Consider the following 15,557-nt stretch of genomic DNA (forward strand, 5'->3'; position numbering starts at 1 on the left):
ATGGAAGAGAAGATTTTTGGGGAGTTTGGCCTTTTCAGACAGGCAGCAGTATTCTCATGGTAGCTTTTGTGGACTTTATATATTTTGCAGGGACTGGAAGAAAAATACATGATTAAAAAAATTCGGGATAAATAGTAAGATGTTCTTTACATACAGAAACAAAGAACCAGACAAGGAGTCCATGGAGTCATTAAGAGATCTGTTTTGAAAGTTGATAACAGATGTGGATGATATCGCTTAGAGCCTAAATTAATTCTTTACTTTATTATTCATGAAAATAGGTCATATGTTAGAGTTGGGGTAAGTTTTCTTTTGGGAGAGGTATAAAATGATTGAAAGAATTTTCATTGCTATCCAGGGCAGATAGTTAAGCAGTTTGAAAAGTTAGAACTGGTGAGACAGAAGGCTCAGACACATTTGTACAAATGCCCCAAATGAAGAATATAGTAAAACCTAGCCCTGTAGAAAATTGCAAATGGTTTGTAAATACCTTCATATTCACACATGAGATTTGCTATAATTTTGGCCTTAATAATCCTAAAGATTTTTAGGGCTTATAAATGACACGGGACAAAATCAGACGCTGTTTCTGTGTGGCCTAAAAGTTACTTGGCATATAAACCTGAGATGTTGCCCCATGTGAAAAGAATAGTGGACCAATGTAAAGCTGTGTGAATAATGGATTTTCCAGTTTGTTGGAAATGGTAAATAAATAATGGTATAATAATAATAATAATGGTAAATAAAAGGTTGAACAAAATGTTAAGTTTGACCTGAAATGGAACATTTTGTTTCAATTATCATTTTAAAATGTTTTTGACTTTAAAATTGAAGGACACTTTGAAACAAAAATGTGTAATAGAAAAATGTAAATGATTCATTTTGAAAGTGTCAAAATGAAATATTTTGACTTTTTTTGTTTAACATGAACAGTATGGTAAAACCAACATACCTTCACATTTCAGTGTTGTCAAAAAAAATTCTGCATTTTTGGCCAGAGCAAGTTTTTTGTCCAAAAAATGTTGCCCACTATTAGGCCAAATGAATTACATCCTGCCATTCTCCTGGAGGTAGCAATGGAAACAGGAAAGCAATTGGTATGGATTACTCAAAAGCATGAGGCTACAGAGGGCTGGACAAGGAAGGAAATATTGCAGAACAAGAAAGGTGGCCAGTGTCTCTCTTAACTTGGGAAAGTAATTGTTTATACAATTGATGATGCACAGAAAGCAGAAATAGTATGCATATTTTAGATTTCCAAAAAGTATTTGAAACAGAAACATGAAAATTATTAATGTATGCAGTCTGTATGGTACAGTGAGAAACCTGAAATGAATTCAGTTCTTAAAGGTGGGAGGTGTAGGTTTTGTAACAAGTACAAATTTAGAATAGAATTAGGGCTTGTCTACACACGGGTTTTAAACCGCATCAAGTTGAGTTGATTTGGTTTAAAAAGGCTTGCAAACACATGACACAACCTGTCACTGCACATTAACTCTGTATTTATTGAGAACTCTGGAGTCCTCTTGCAAAGTGGACTAGGTTTGCTTCTAATTAAATTAATTCAGTCTTTTCTTTGTGTTCACGCAATTGCTGTGCACCACTTTTTGCATGCTTCCAATGGCTATCCCACTGTGCATTGCAGATCAACCATTACTGACCTACCCGTTTACTTGTGTTCCTGCTCTGTCCTGCTGTCGAATTTCCAGGATGACCCTTCGGCCCTTTAAAAGGTGGCACAGAGCCAGATTTTGCCTATTTGTTCCTGGATCCCACTATATCATTACTCTGGTGAAACAATTGCGACAGCACTCCAGAAGCCCCACAACATGCCTCACGCATATCCACTGTTTAACTGGCTAGGATTGTACAGTTATATTACATCTCATTCCAGATGCTGTTTTGGAGCCAGCTGCCGCATTCTCCCTCCCACCCAGGACAGCCAGCTAAACCCATTGGAGGATGAGCAGGAGGATGCTGGAGAGGAGCTTCCTCCTGAGAGCCAGGGTCTTTGTGACGTAGAACCCTGACAATGGCCAGCTGGAAAGCCAGCCTCATCTTGCCCTTCAGCAATGGACCCTGATTCCTGCCCTGCATCGGCTGAGCCTGAGCCCCAGCCAGAAACCCAGGCTGCGGCCAAAGAGTCAGATCCCCTGGAGGGAATTTTGGCATGTAAGAACCTATGTTTACAATTTTTACTATTGTTGGTGGATGTGATCTAGGACCCACCCCCTTCCCCTTGTACTGCTTCAAAAGGGTACCCTCTAATACGGGGCAGTGACAGTCTGTACCCCCCCCCCCCAGCCTCCTACAGTGGATTCAAATAATGAAAGCATTCATTTGTGTAAAATACAACAGTTTGAGACTGTTGCTCACAGGAACAGAACTTTTGTAGTATCCATGAGGTATAAATGCACACTGCACACCTGGTCAAGGCATAAACCGTTCTGCTGCCCACTGAGATACAAATGCCCTGTAACATGCATGGTAGCTGACAACCATTGTAGGACCCAATTTGTGTTTCTCTGCACTTCCTTCATGTCTTCAGGGTAGTTATAGCAGAATTTAGGACTGAGAAATAGCTGGATTTTGTTTTGCACATCACAGGGAATAGCTGTACACCTGTGTACCCTGGTATAGTCTCAAAGCCCTTCTACTCCCACAGTGCCTCTGTGGGGACCATCCTGGTGAATAATTCCACAGCATCTCACTGGTCTGCCCTTTGCCTTTTTGAATAAGGCCATTCTCTGCCTCCTACTCATCCGCCTCAGCATAACATCATCGAGAGTGAGAACAGCTTAAAGGGAATGTCAAAAAGATTTACACTCCAACACCATAGTAATGGGTCCAGCACACAAACAAAACTGCAAAAACAAACCTGGAACATAGCCTGACTACTGTATCTGCTTTCATGCTATTAGCACTGGAGTAGACTGAAATCCAAATGCACTCAGCATCTTCTGCATTCGCAGGCCACCTATCTCTAAGGTTTCCCCAAGAATGGGAAGAGTGTCAGGGAGATAAGGTCACATATTGATACTAAAAAAAGCCATCATGACTTGTCTGGGATATGAACAATAAACAACTGTCCCCCACCCTTGCCCCCAGCCACAGCCCCTGCAACAGCCAGAACATCAAGGACAGGGCCTCTAATGCACTGCTGACAGGCTGGATGACCTGAGGGGAAGAAAAAGAGACTCGGGATGAGATGTTTGCAGAACTCATGGCAGAGTCAGAGGAAAACTAACTGGCTATGAAGTGGTGGACCCAGAGGGAGAAAGAAGTGCACCTCTCCCAGAAGACTATGGCAATGGGTTTTGTTAAAACTGAAAGTGTTTGCTGTAAAAGGTCAGTTTTCACAAATTTCTTGGTTCATAAATTGTGGAAAATTTTTTGAAATTGTTGAAGGGTTCCATTTTGAGATTTTCTAAACAAATAGGGGATTTTATTTCAGTTTGAAGTGACTTTTTGTTTCAAAATGTAAGCTAATTATGGTAAAATAATGTTTTAAAGGTTGAAATAAAAATGAAATGCTTTGATTGCCCCATACCAAAATTTATTTGGGTTATCTGTTCACAAAACTGTTTGTGATTTTGACTTTGTCCCAATTCACTATACAGAAAAATTTTGAAATCTTGGAACTTTTCCAGGGATATGAGAAGAATTTTCAGGCCACCTCTAAGAACAAGCTGAATTACTTTAAACAGATAGGCACTTAATCTTGTCATTATTAAAAGATGAATATTTTTATTTGGTTTTGTCTGTGTACTGTCCCTTACCATTTGTGCCTAGTTGAAATTTTTTTTTTAAAGGTGGGTCTACTGCTCACAAATATAGGTGCCCTTAGGGTCAGAGACCTGTCATATACTGTACCTGACTCATTTCAGTAGGTTCCTAGTATAGCACTTATTTAAATTTTATTACTTAATTATCAAAATAATACAGCACAAGTAACTCATGGGTTGCTGCACAGTCTCCTGTGGCCTCCTTCTTTCTGCTTCAACTAAAATTGCTTCTGGAGTTTGTCTCTCTGAATGTTTGCAAGACTGGCATTAATAGTGCTTTAGAAACTTTTTGGAGCGCTCTTCCTTACTTTACATGCTAACAGCCCTAACTAATTGGAATGCTTATACAACGGGGTTCATTTAGCCTGTACTTAGAAATTCCTGACACTAAGCTGCGGTTCCTTGAAAATAAAGCAAGCTTTGGATTCTTTTACCACCTGCCAATGTAAGGATTTATTTGAATAACTAAGCTGTCCAGGTTTTTAGTAGGATTTATATTGCCCCAAATCTTACAGGATGCATGAGGAATAACTTACTGATCCACCAAAACCTTTGGATACCTTAACATAACTCAAGGTTTATTTAGCATTTCTAACTTCATGCTTGAATCTTAATATATTGAGTAATACAGTGAGTAGTTTTGTGTATATTGTGTAGGTGAGAGTTCATCTTTTGCTTCATTTTGAAAGAATGATGCACGTTTAAAAAAATGTGCATGTTGCTGTTAAAGTGGAAAATGTTTCAAAACCGTTTTAACTCTGATAGCAGCAGCTGCTAGTACACTCCTAGAAGCACGTAACTTCACTTAACAAAATGGATGTGAAAAATCAGTCAGGGAAAATAGGAACAAATTTGAATCCACACTTGATATTGGAACACATTTATTGTTTCAACAAATTTGTTTTAAAATATGTATATTGCATTTTCTCATCCCTTTTAATTCTTTATTCTGTCTGGGGATGGAGTCAGAAATTGTTCCCATGGTATTTCCAGACTGATCAGAAGAATAAGGCTGGAAATGTTACAGCAGAAAGGGTTCTCATGAGATTGAGCCCAAATTTGCAGACCTCTGATAAGTACCTACATTTCTGGGTGCTTGTTTGAACATAACCATACTGCCAAACCTCTTGAGATTCACCTGTCATGGGTTACCATTAAGCTTTTCATTTCCTTCATTCATATAGCTACAATTTCCCATCTTATAGAATGTCAGCGGTGTAGCTAAAGTAGTGCTTTAATGTTGAAAAATCCTAATATCTGCATTCTTTTTGTATGCTGTAAAGTGGGACTAAGTTGTCCAATAGAAATTTGAACTCTGAACAAAGTCACCTTAAAAAATTGTCTTCCTTTTACTACCTTGATGAGTCAGCTGTTACACTTCTGGCCTTCCAATGGGAATACAAGAGGAAGTCTTTAACAAGGCACATTTAACAGCAGAGAGATAGCACAGAACCACTAAGGGGTACTGTTAGCTCAAGAAAACAAGGATGTTTGCATTTGAGAGGAACAGCAGATGATATTGAGTGCTTGGTGGACAAAATGAGAAGAAAGCATGTTTCTGAAGGGTGAATAGATAGGACGGCAGAAAATGAGATCATGGAAGCAGCCGAATTGATTAAGATATACATATGAATATTTATTTATGTGTAAAATAAACTGAATTTCCAAAAAATAATCACAGAAATCCTAACTATAATGCTCTATCTCAGGGGTTCTCAAGCTTTAGTACACCATGACCCCATTCTGGTAACAAAAATTCCTACACAACCCCAGGAGGGGGCGGGGGCAACTTCTATCTTCAGCCGCTTGCAGTGGCGGCAATTCGGCGCACTGCTTGGGGTGGCAAAACCAGTAGAGCTGGCCCTGATCCTATCCCTGGTTAATTTGAAACACTAGGTCTGTGCTACTCCCCATATTACTCCTGGAGGGATAATGTGCTTCAGTGACAAATGTTAACTGAATGTGCTGCATTATCTTTTCTTGGCATAACAAATCAAGGGAGAAAAAATCCTTTATTTCCAGCTTCAGAAAGCAGCCTTAGGGGATCACTGTGGCACTACTTTGACTACAACTAAATGATTGTGGCAGCTTTTTCCTTATTCTACCAGTAGACGGGAGTGATGGCACTCTCACTCCATTAGCAGAATCAAACATAAAACGTTTTTATGAATTCTATTCCAGCTGAAATGTCTTTATCATCTATGCAACACAGGCAAAGCTTTTGGGGTTTTCACCCCTTTCTGGAAAATGAATAATGCACCAACTGAACAATTATGGCTGGTTCTAGGCTGAGATGCTACAAGATAATGTGACAGAGGCCCAATGACCTATTCAAATGAGATTCTTGTTGAGCTGAGCATTGGTATAGGAAAAACACAAAGACTGAGGGCACTGTTCTGCTGCCTCTGGTGTCCATGGAAGTGTTTCCAATGAAGAGCAGTAGGGATGGGTCTTTCATTTTGTTTCATGATTTTTTTTTCTATTTAAAAAGAAGATTCTAAAGGGTTTTTAAAAGAGACTATCATGATATTATACAATTATGATCCCACTCAGAGAACTGGTAGGCAAGGCCCTATAGGGAGAAAATCTAAGGGAAAGGGGAGTTCAGGAGAGCTGGCAGTTTCTCAAACAGACAATATTAAAGGTGCAACAGCAAAGTATCCTGATGTAAAGGAAAGATAGGAAGAATAGTAAGAGGTCAATATGGCTCCATCAGGAGCTCTTCAATGACCTGTTAATTAGAAAGAAATCCTACAGATAAGTGGAAACATAGACAAATTGCTCTGGATGAATACAAAAGAATACTGCCAGCAGGTAGGGACAAAATCAGAAAGGCTAAGGAACAAAATGAGTCCCATCTCACAAGAGACATAAAAGGCAATTAGAAAAATGTTCTGTAAATACATTAGGATCAAGAGAAAGACAAAGGAAAGTGTAGATCCACTACTTGTTGGGGAAAGAGAACTAATAATGGGTAATATCAAGAAGGCTGAGGTATTTAATGCCTATTTAGTTTGTCTTCACTAAAAAGGTTAAAGGTCAACAGATACTCAGCATAATTAATGCTAACAATAAGGGGGGAGGAATGCTAGTTAAAATAGGGAAAAGTTAAAAATATTTAGATAAGTTAGATATATTCAAGTTGGCAGGGCCTGATGAAGTTCATTCTAGTGTACTTAAGAAACTAGTGGAAGCAATCTCAGAATCATTAGTGATTATCTTTGGGAACTCCTGGAGGACTGGTGAGGTCCCAAAAGACTGGAGAAAGGCAAACATAATACTTTTAACTTTAAAAAGGACACAGGGAATTATAGACCAGTCAGCCTAATTTCGATACCTGGAATGATACTGGAACAAATGATTAATCAGTTTGTAAGTATGTAAAGGATAATAAGGCTGTAAGTAATAAACAAGAATTAATCATGCCAAATCATGACTTTTAATGATTATTTGACAAAGTTACTGGCCTAGTGGATAGGGGGAAGCTGTAGACATGATATATCTTGATTTTAGTAAGACACAGTTCCACGTGAGTTTCTCACAAGCAAACTATGGAAGTGTGGTCTAGATGAAATGTCTATCAAGTGGGTGCAAAACAGGTTGAAAGACCACGCTCAAAGAATAGTTATCAATAGTTTGCTGTCAAACTAGGGGAAAGTATCTAGTGGGGTCCAGCAGGGGTCTGCCTGGGTCCAGTACTAGTCTATATTTTCATGAATGACTTGGATAATAGAATAGAGGGTATGCTTATAGAATCTGCAGATGACATCAAGCTGGGAGGCATTGCTGGCACTTTTGAAGACAGGGTTGAATTCAATATGACCTTGACAAATTGGAGAATTGGTCTGAAATCAACAAGATGAAATTCCGTAAAGACAAGTGCAAAGTACTACACTTGAAGGAAAAATCAAATGCACAACTACGAAATGGGGAATAATTGGCTAGGCAATAGTACAATTGAAAAGTATCTGGAGATTATAGTGGATCAAAACTTGAATATGAGCCGACAATGTGGTACAATTGTAAAAAAGATTAATATCATTCTGGGATGTATTAACTGGAGTGTCCTATGTAAGTATGAGATATAATTGTCCCTCTTTACTTGGGTGAGGGCTCAGCTGGAGTTCTATATCCAGTTCTGGGTGCCACACTTTAAGAAAGACATGGACAAATTGGAGAGAGAATAATAAATAATAAAACAAATAATAAAATGTTTCCAAAACCTGACCTATGTGGAAAGGTTAAAAAAACTGGGCATGCTCAGTCTTGAGAAAACAAGAATGAGGGAGGGGACCTGATAAACAGTCTTCAAATATGCTAAGGGCTGTTGTAAGGAGAACTGTGGTCAATTGTTCTCCATATCCACTGAAGCTATGACAAGAAGTAATGGGCTTAATCTGCAGCAAGGAAGATGTCAGTTAGATATTAGGGCAAATTTTCCAACTATAAGGATAGTTAAGCTCTGGAACAGGCTTCCAAGGGAGGCTGTGGAATAATCCCCATCATTGGAGATTATTTTTAAGAACAGGTTTGACAAACACCTGTCAGGGATGGTCTAGATATATTTAGTCCTGCTTTAGCACAGAGGGCTGGACTAGATGACTTCTCAAAGTCCCTTCCAGCCCTACATTACTATTATTCTATTAATATCAATCAGATATAAGCGCTGGTGTATAATTGATGTGAATTGGCATGAGTGGATTTGCTAGTAATATAAATAATGTACATTTTATAAGAGAGCACACACAAACACAGTGGAAGGTTAGTGGAATAGAGGCAGCATTGTTCTTTGGATTGGATGTTTTGTTGCATAAAATATTAATTCTTTTCGTAATTATTGCATGACTATTATGTCTATGCCTATGGACTATGTCTTTTTCATATAGCAATCTATCCAAATTGTTAAAATATATCAAAAGGTTCATATTAGTTTTGCTCTTTTTTGCAAATTAGCATGCCTACTTGGTTATATGTTACTCTGTGAAATAGCTTTTTAAAGAGGGAGAACTAGATCTACTACATTGGTATATGAGTTCTTACTATATTTAAGCTTTTCCTATGATGTCTTGGTACAGTGGTGATAAACACTCAGATAGATTAGGTGGATTGGCCCAGGTATAATTACTTGGGACACTTGGTACTGGCCATTTAACATCAAAATAACATTATATATATTCCCCCCTTTTTAATTTGATATCTAATTCAGAGCAAAAGTATTACATGTACTTACTTGGGATATTTTTTCATTAGGTCTCTCAGATCAGAAAAAGAAATAATTGGAAACTCAAACAATATTTGGTTATTTTGTTCTTCCATAGAAGAGTCTTTAAACCTTGCTGGCTTTTTTTAATATATGCACTTACTTCAAATTTACATCATTGTTATGGTGCTATATCTATAAAATGGCTGCTTATATGATGCATCAAAATCAAATGTAAGATGTTTCTCCAATATGGTTCACTATATTATTTACAAGGTGATTGTTTTTTGGGGTATTGGACTTCATCTACGGCTAGATTTGAAAACCTTTGGGGGAAATGTTGACTGATACTGTACAAACCAATTTGGTAATTGCTTGCACAAATGAACTTATGCACATATGATTGCCCAATGTGCAAACAAGTGTGACAATTGTGTTTGCAAATTAGGCATTCAATTGAATGCATAGAATGATAATACAGTACTTAGCTGTTATATAGCATTTTTCAGGCAAAGATTTGAAAGCATTTTAGAAAAGAGGGCAGTAGAATATCTCACATTTTACAAATGTAAAAAAAATGAAACCCAGAAAGTTAGTGACGTGGAGCTTGAAAGCTTGTCTCTTTCACAAACAGAAGTTTGGGCCAATAAGAGATGTTACCACACTCGCCTTGTCTCTCTTCTATCCTGGGACCTACATGGGTATGACAACACTGCAAACAGCAGGCAAGTGACAGATCCAAGAATCAAACCCAGGTTTCCTGACTTGCAGTCCAGTGCCCCTATCCAATACACATTGCTATTTTTTATTTTGCACATCCAGTTGTACTGTACATGTAAATATTTGGAGTGGCATGTTTAGTGGTGAAAGTCCAGTCCTGCTGCTATGGGTAGGAAGCTGGGGCTAACAAATGAAGACTGCTCCAAGCCTCTTTCCTATGCAATGTTGTAAAGGATTAGGGCCTGTCTTATAGTGCCCACCTTCTACTGGACCAAGTTTTGCTGTTGCTGAGCCAGCTTACTCCCTGGGGCAATTGGGAGCACAGCCCCTCAGCTTTCTAGAGGGTATTTCTATCTCTTGCAGTTAGGGTTGCCAGGTCCCTGGATTTTGACTGGAAAGTCCAATTGAAACAGGACCTGTAGGGTGTCCAGTCAGAAGTACTGACTAGACACCAAAAGTCTGGTTACTGCCTGCTGGGCTGCCAGAAGGGGGTCACTGCAAATGCGACTGCCAGCCTGACGCAGGGCATAGGGACTGGGAGGGACCATTGTGTGTGTGTGTGGGGGGGCTGAGTCATCAACTCACATCAGCCGCTTCTCAGTCGGGATTGTCTCATGGGCAGGCAAGCAGGTTCCAAGTCAGCTCCCAGCCTGGCTCTCCAGGTGGCATGTGAATCCTGGGAGAGGGGGGAACAGGGGCAGAGGGGACAGTCAGTGAGCGAGCGAGCAAGCAAGCAACAGAGTGGAAGAGTAGGGGGGAAGTGAGCTCAGGGGGAGGCCTGTAGTACTAGGTTTTAAAGAAATTGAAACTCTACTCCTCCTGCTGCCCTCTTTTATAAAGGATCAATCAAGTTCCTGCTCTTTTCCCAGGTGTAGCAGGTAAGGCTAATCAGTCAGCCAGCTGCAGGCCTCTGGCCCCAATTTTTCTTATACATTTTCCAGCAGAAAGAACTAACAATATCTTCAAGATAATATTGAGTCTTTCTTCCCCCATAATCGTTCTTCCCTGTTGATTCCCTGATAGGAAACATCTGCTTTAACAATCAGGTTCCCAGGTTTATATATGCTTACGTAAACAATGTATGTTAAGAGGATAGTTTCCAACAATATCTGGAGTTTTTTAATAGATGTGATGCCACGGATTAGTAGATACAGTTTAATTCATAGAATCCCTGAATAGGGTTACTTACGTACAGGTCAAGAACCAGTATTCTGGGCCTTAGAATTCAACATACTCTTTGTTAATAAAAGGTTCTAAAGAATAGTTGATATCTCAATGAATCAAATATACAGAAAGAAAAGGACTAAAAGGTTTAATGTTTACCAACAGATACTACCATAAAGGAATAGTATCCCTTATATTTTCACAGGCAGCTGTGCTAGGATGATGAGAGGTCATTGGCCTAGATACCAAAGCAGCTCCCACTGAAGGAAGCTGAGGAATGGTGGCTTACTCTTTGCTCTCAGTCCTTGTTTCCAGGGACTGGAGCTTTAGATTAGATAAAGAAAACCCCAACATCACCAGTCTGTAAATGATTGCTCTAGTAGGTCACTCCAAGCCCTGTAGCTGTTTGGGTGTATTGCTTACTGAATTGCAAATCATTTGGAATATAATCCTGTTCTGTGGCTTCCTCTTCTGCAGCCTTAGTCCATTGATCAGCCTGAATGACACCACCAGATGTAGTAATATTGCCCAGGAAAATAACATATAGAAAAATGTGTCACATTTTGTATACATCCTACAGCAGCATACCTGACATTGTGGATACTTGGAAGAGTCCTTCAAGACCCAAAAGTTAACTCTTTCATATGTCAAAGTAATTCATATAATATATATCTATACTTTTACTCAGATCTACGTAAGGGATTTCTGAATAAGCTGTCTGTGTGTCTCTGTGAAGTACCGACCAGGAAATCTGGTTTACTGATACATAGGAACAGTAAGCAGATAAAAAACCTGAAGAGGTAGCAGCCATAAAGCATATGCTGTGAAGAAGGAACACTCCATAAGATGAACAGTTTCAAAGCATAATCCAAATGTGCAGCTTACCAGACCTTCAGAATCATGACTAAAATTGTAGTACTTGAAACATGCACGCTTAAACCACATGAAAATTATCAGTATGACTTCTTGGTTTCATGGGAGAACAGTATCTGTGACCAGCAAAAACTAAAGCATTAAATGAAGGGATGTCAGATGGCAATCTAGATTTGTATAAAAAGTTCCAATATATTTGGAGATCTAGATTATGTAAGAGCTCCTCAGTGTGGGGGTTTTTCATCAGCGCTCTTAGCTTGTTTAAAATGAAATGCAGTGAAATCCCATTGTATCCATTACCTGCTTTGTTAAACATACCATTAAAGGCTAGCATAGCCTTTCTGCACATCTCTGTTAGGCATTAACTAGCTAAATGTGACATAAAATACTTTAATGCTTCTGTGAATTAGAAGTGTCCAGCAAAGACTGACCCCCACCTGGCCTGGTAAGGACACTAACCATCTTTTGAATTATACCAGAGCCTTAAAATGTTCTCCTTAATTATCATGTAGTGCAGACAAATTAGCTGTGCAAATTGCCTTCCCCTCCCCTCCAAACCCCACAACCCAGCAACAGAAAACCACCCTATTCCTAGGATATGAATAATGTTGTGCAGCGTCCTTATGTTTTCCATTCATAGCCATGCTGAGTAACATAAAATATTACCCATGTCTTGGCTGGATCTCATGCAGAGAGTGATTATAAATAACATGGAGAATGGCATCTTAATGACTTTCATACCCAGATGGAAAAAAGGAGTGTATAATATTATTTCAAGTCACGCCAGCTTAATTAAAATGTTTGGGGCCAGATCTTTAGCCCCACTCGGTCTGTTCTGAGCTACTTCTTTCTGCCTTCTGCTCCTTTTGGCTCTCCTCCCTTGGCTCCATATAGGGTGGAGGCTGAAGGATCCTCATACAAGAGGAATTCAGATGAGGGACCCTCCCTAACTGGAAAACTATGAAGAGAGTGGCAAGTATCTCCTCCCCTTGTTACTGCCTGTTGAACTACACTATGTCAATGAAGCACAGTGCTGCACCAGTTCTCCGGTGCCCAGCACCAGCCACTTAAAAACTGAGCATCTAACAATGTTTTAGTAATTTGTCATGTCTCCTATCTTTGGTGCCAATGCTTTTGGGGTGAGGGGTTCTCACCAGGTCAGGCCCTTCCAGTGCTGGAAGGTGTGGACCCAGGTGTGAGGTGACCTCCCAGAACTGGAACGCTGGAGCTGAAGGTGCCAGTGTCCCAATGTTGGAGGGAAGAGACCTATAACCTCCTGGTTGGCGGCATAGAGGCGGGAAGGACTACAGCACTTGTATGGTATTCGTACTGGTATGTAGCAGGTATTATTGAATTATCTGGGCAATGCATAAGCTGGGAATATGAGCCAATAATCTAAGCAAAAGTAATTCATAGATACGAAGGTCAGAAGGGACCATTATGGTCATCTAGTCCGACCTCCTGCACAACGCAGGCCACAGAATCTCACCCACCCACTCCTGCAAAAAACCTCATCCCTATGTCTGAGCTATTGAAGTCCTCAAATTGTGGTTTAAAGACTTCAAGGAGCAGAGAATCCTCCAGCAAGTGACCCGCGCCCCATGCTACAGAGGAAGGCGAAAAACCTCCAGGGCCTCTTCCAATCTGTCCTGGAGGAAAATTCCTTCCTGAGCCTAAATAGGGTGATCAGCTAAACCCTGAGCATATGGGCAAGATTCACCAGCCAGATACCCAGGAAAGAATTTTCTGTAGTAACTCAGATCCTACCCCATCTAACATCCCATCACAGGCCATTGGGCCTATTTACCATGAATATTTAAAGATCAATTAATTACCAAAATAATTGATGATTAGACTCAAAAAGTTGGACAGTGAAGAGGTGTTATCCCCAATCCCAGGCGCATTAAAGTTTCCTAAAGGGTTTTAGTTTTGAATAGCTTCAGGCTTCAAGCACTGTTCAGAGGAGGGATTGATCTGACAAAACTTCACCACCCTGAGAAGGACATTTTAGATGCTTTCATTCACTGTGCCATTTACTATGCACTGCGGATAGAGGGCACATAATAAAGTGTTTGCTGTGCTGCACCTCACTCCTTCAACCTCTTGTTGCTGTAAATTGTGTTCTTCGCCTTTGTCTCAGTGCTGCCAACACACAATTTTAATGCTGGTGTTTTGAAAGTGTGCAGTCTGCTCTCTCTGGCTCACTGTGCAGACACAACCATCATTCAGGCTCATTCATCATTCACACTTTTCATAGAAAGAGACTGCTTTGGTGCTGTGATTTCCCAATGCTATACACTAAAGCAATGTGCATTAGCATTTAGCATCAGGAACATTGGATCTGCCAGTGCTAAAGGGCTACCTCCTTTTCTCTTATGAAACTATTATTTTTCAGATAACCAGAGTCAAAAATTTAGCAGAAAGGTATTTCTTATTTAATAAGTAACTGCACTTTAGCTATTAATAAGACTCTTGAGTAGACGCATACCACCTTCAGAAAACCTGTGTATTCTGAACAGTTACACACCCATACACACTTCTCTGCTCTTTCTAAACCAAGATAGGCCTAAACTACAACACCAGATACAAATATGCCTGGACTTTAATGGTGCTTGGATGTAGGTCTGAAATTTGCAGCTCAGGTCCCTTTCAAGTGTTAGTTATGATTTTTGAAGGGGAGGGGGAGCTCTGCATTTGGGTTGGAAGAATCCCATGCACTGCTACAGGCTGGGGACTGACTGGCTAAGCGGCAGTTCTGCAGATAAGGACCTGGGGATTACAGTGGATGAGAAGTTGGATGTGAGTCAACAGTGGGCTCTTGTTGCCAAGAAGGCAAATGGCATATTTGTCTGCATTAGTAGAAGCATTGCCAGCAGATTGAGGGAAGTGATTATTCCCCTCTATTTGAGGCCACATCTGGAGTATTGCCTTCAATTTTGGACCCCCCACTACAGAAAGGATGTGGACAAACTGGAAAGAGTCCAGCGGAAGGCCATAAAAATGATTGGGGGCTGGGGCACATGATTTATGAGGAGAGGCTGAGGGAACCGGGCTTATTTAGTCTGCAGAATAGAAGAGTAAGGGGGGATTTGATAGCAGCCTTCAACTACCTGAAGAGGGCTTCCAAAGAGAATGGAGCTCTGCTGTTCTCAGGGGTGGCAGATGACAGAACAAGGAGCAATGGTCTCAAGTTGCAGTGTTGGGGGGTCTTGGTTGGATATTAGGAAAAACTATTTCACTAGGAGGGTGGTGAGGGACTGGAATGGGTTACTTAGGGAGGTGGTGGAGTCTCTATCCTTAGAGGTTTTTAAGGCCCAGCTTGACAAAGCCCTGGCTGGAATGATTTAATTGGGGTTGGTCGTGCTTTGAGCAGGGGGTTGGACTAGATGACCTCCTGAGGTCTCTTTCAACCCTAATCTTCTATGATTCTGTAATCTGACCCTGTAGTCCTACTGTGAGCAAAATAGATTTCATTGGAAGTGGTAAGTACATAGGTCCATAAATATTCGACATGAATAGCCCACATTTCCAGGTGTTTTTCAGCACCTTATTCATGGCTTTTGGTGTGTTTGTGCCAGGTGACTGCCCTGGAACTGAGAGAGAGGATGGGATTTCACTAGGAGGGTGGTGAAGCACTGGAATGGGTTACCTAGGAAGGTGGTGGAATCTCCTTCCTTAGAGGTTTTCAAGGTCAGGCTTGACAAAGCCCTGGCTGGGATAATTGAGATGGGGATTGGTCCTGCTTTGAGCAGGGGGTTGGACTAGATGACCTTCTGAGGTCCCTTCCAACCCTGATATTCTATGATTCTAAAAAC

General features: G+C 40.3%; 1 long non-coding RNA gene across 1 annotated transcript in view; it reads left to right on the forward strand.

Annotated features, from left to right (window-relative positions):
• Positions 1-1,949: 1,949 nt before the first annotated feature.
• The window catches only part of LOC140896559 (uncharacterized), a 98,790-nt gene continuing 85,182 nt past the window's right edge, over positions 1,950-15,557 (forward strand). Inside the window, exons 1-2 of the long non-coding RNA XR_012154576.2 lie at positions 1,950-2,172; positions 3,109-3,348. This is a non-coding gene — a long non-coding RNA (uncharacterized LOC140896559). The remainder of the gene's footprint in view (positions 2,173-3,108; positions 3,349-15,557) is intronic.

Source organism: Lepidochelys kempii, chromosome 12, assembly GCF_965140285.1.
Source record: "Lepidochelys kempii isolate rLepKem1 chromosome 12, rLepKem1.hap1, whole genome shotgun sequence".
Lineage (NCBI taxonomy): Eukaryota > Metazoa > Chordata > Testudines > Cheloniidae > Lepidochelys > Lepidochelys kempii.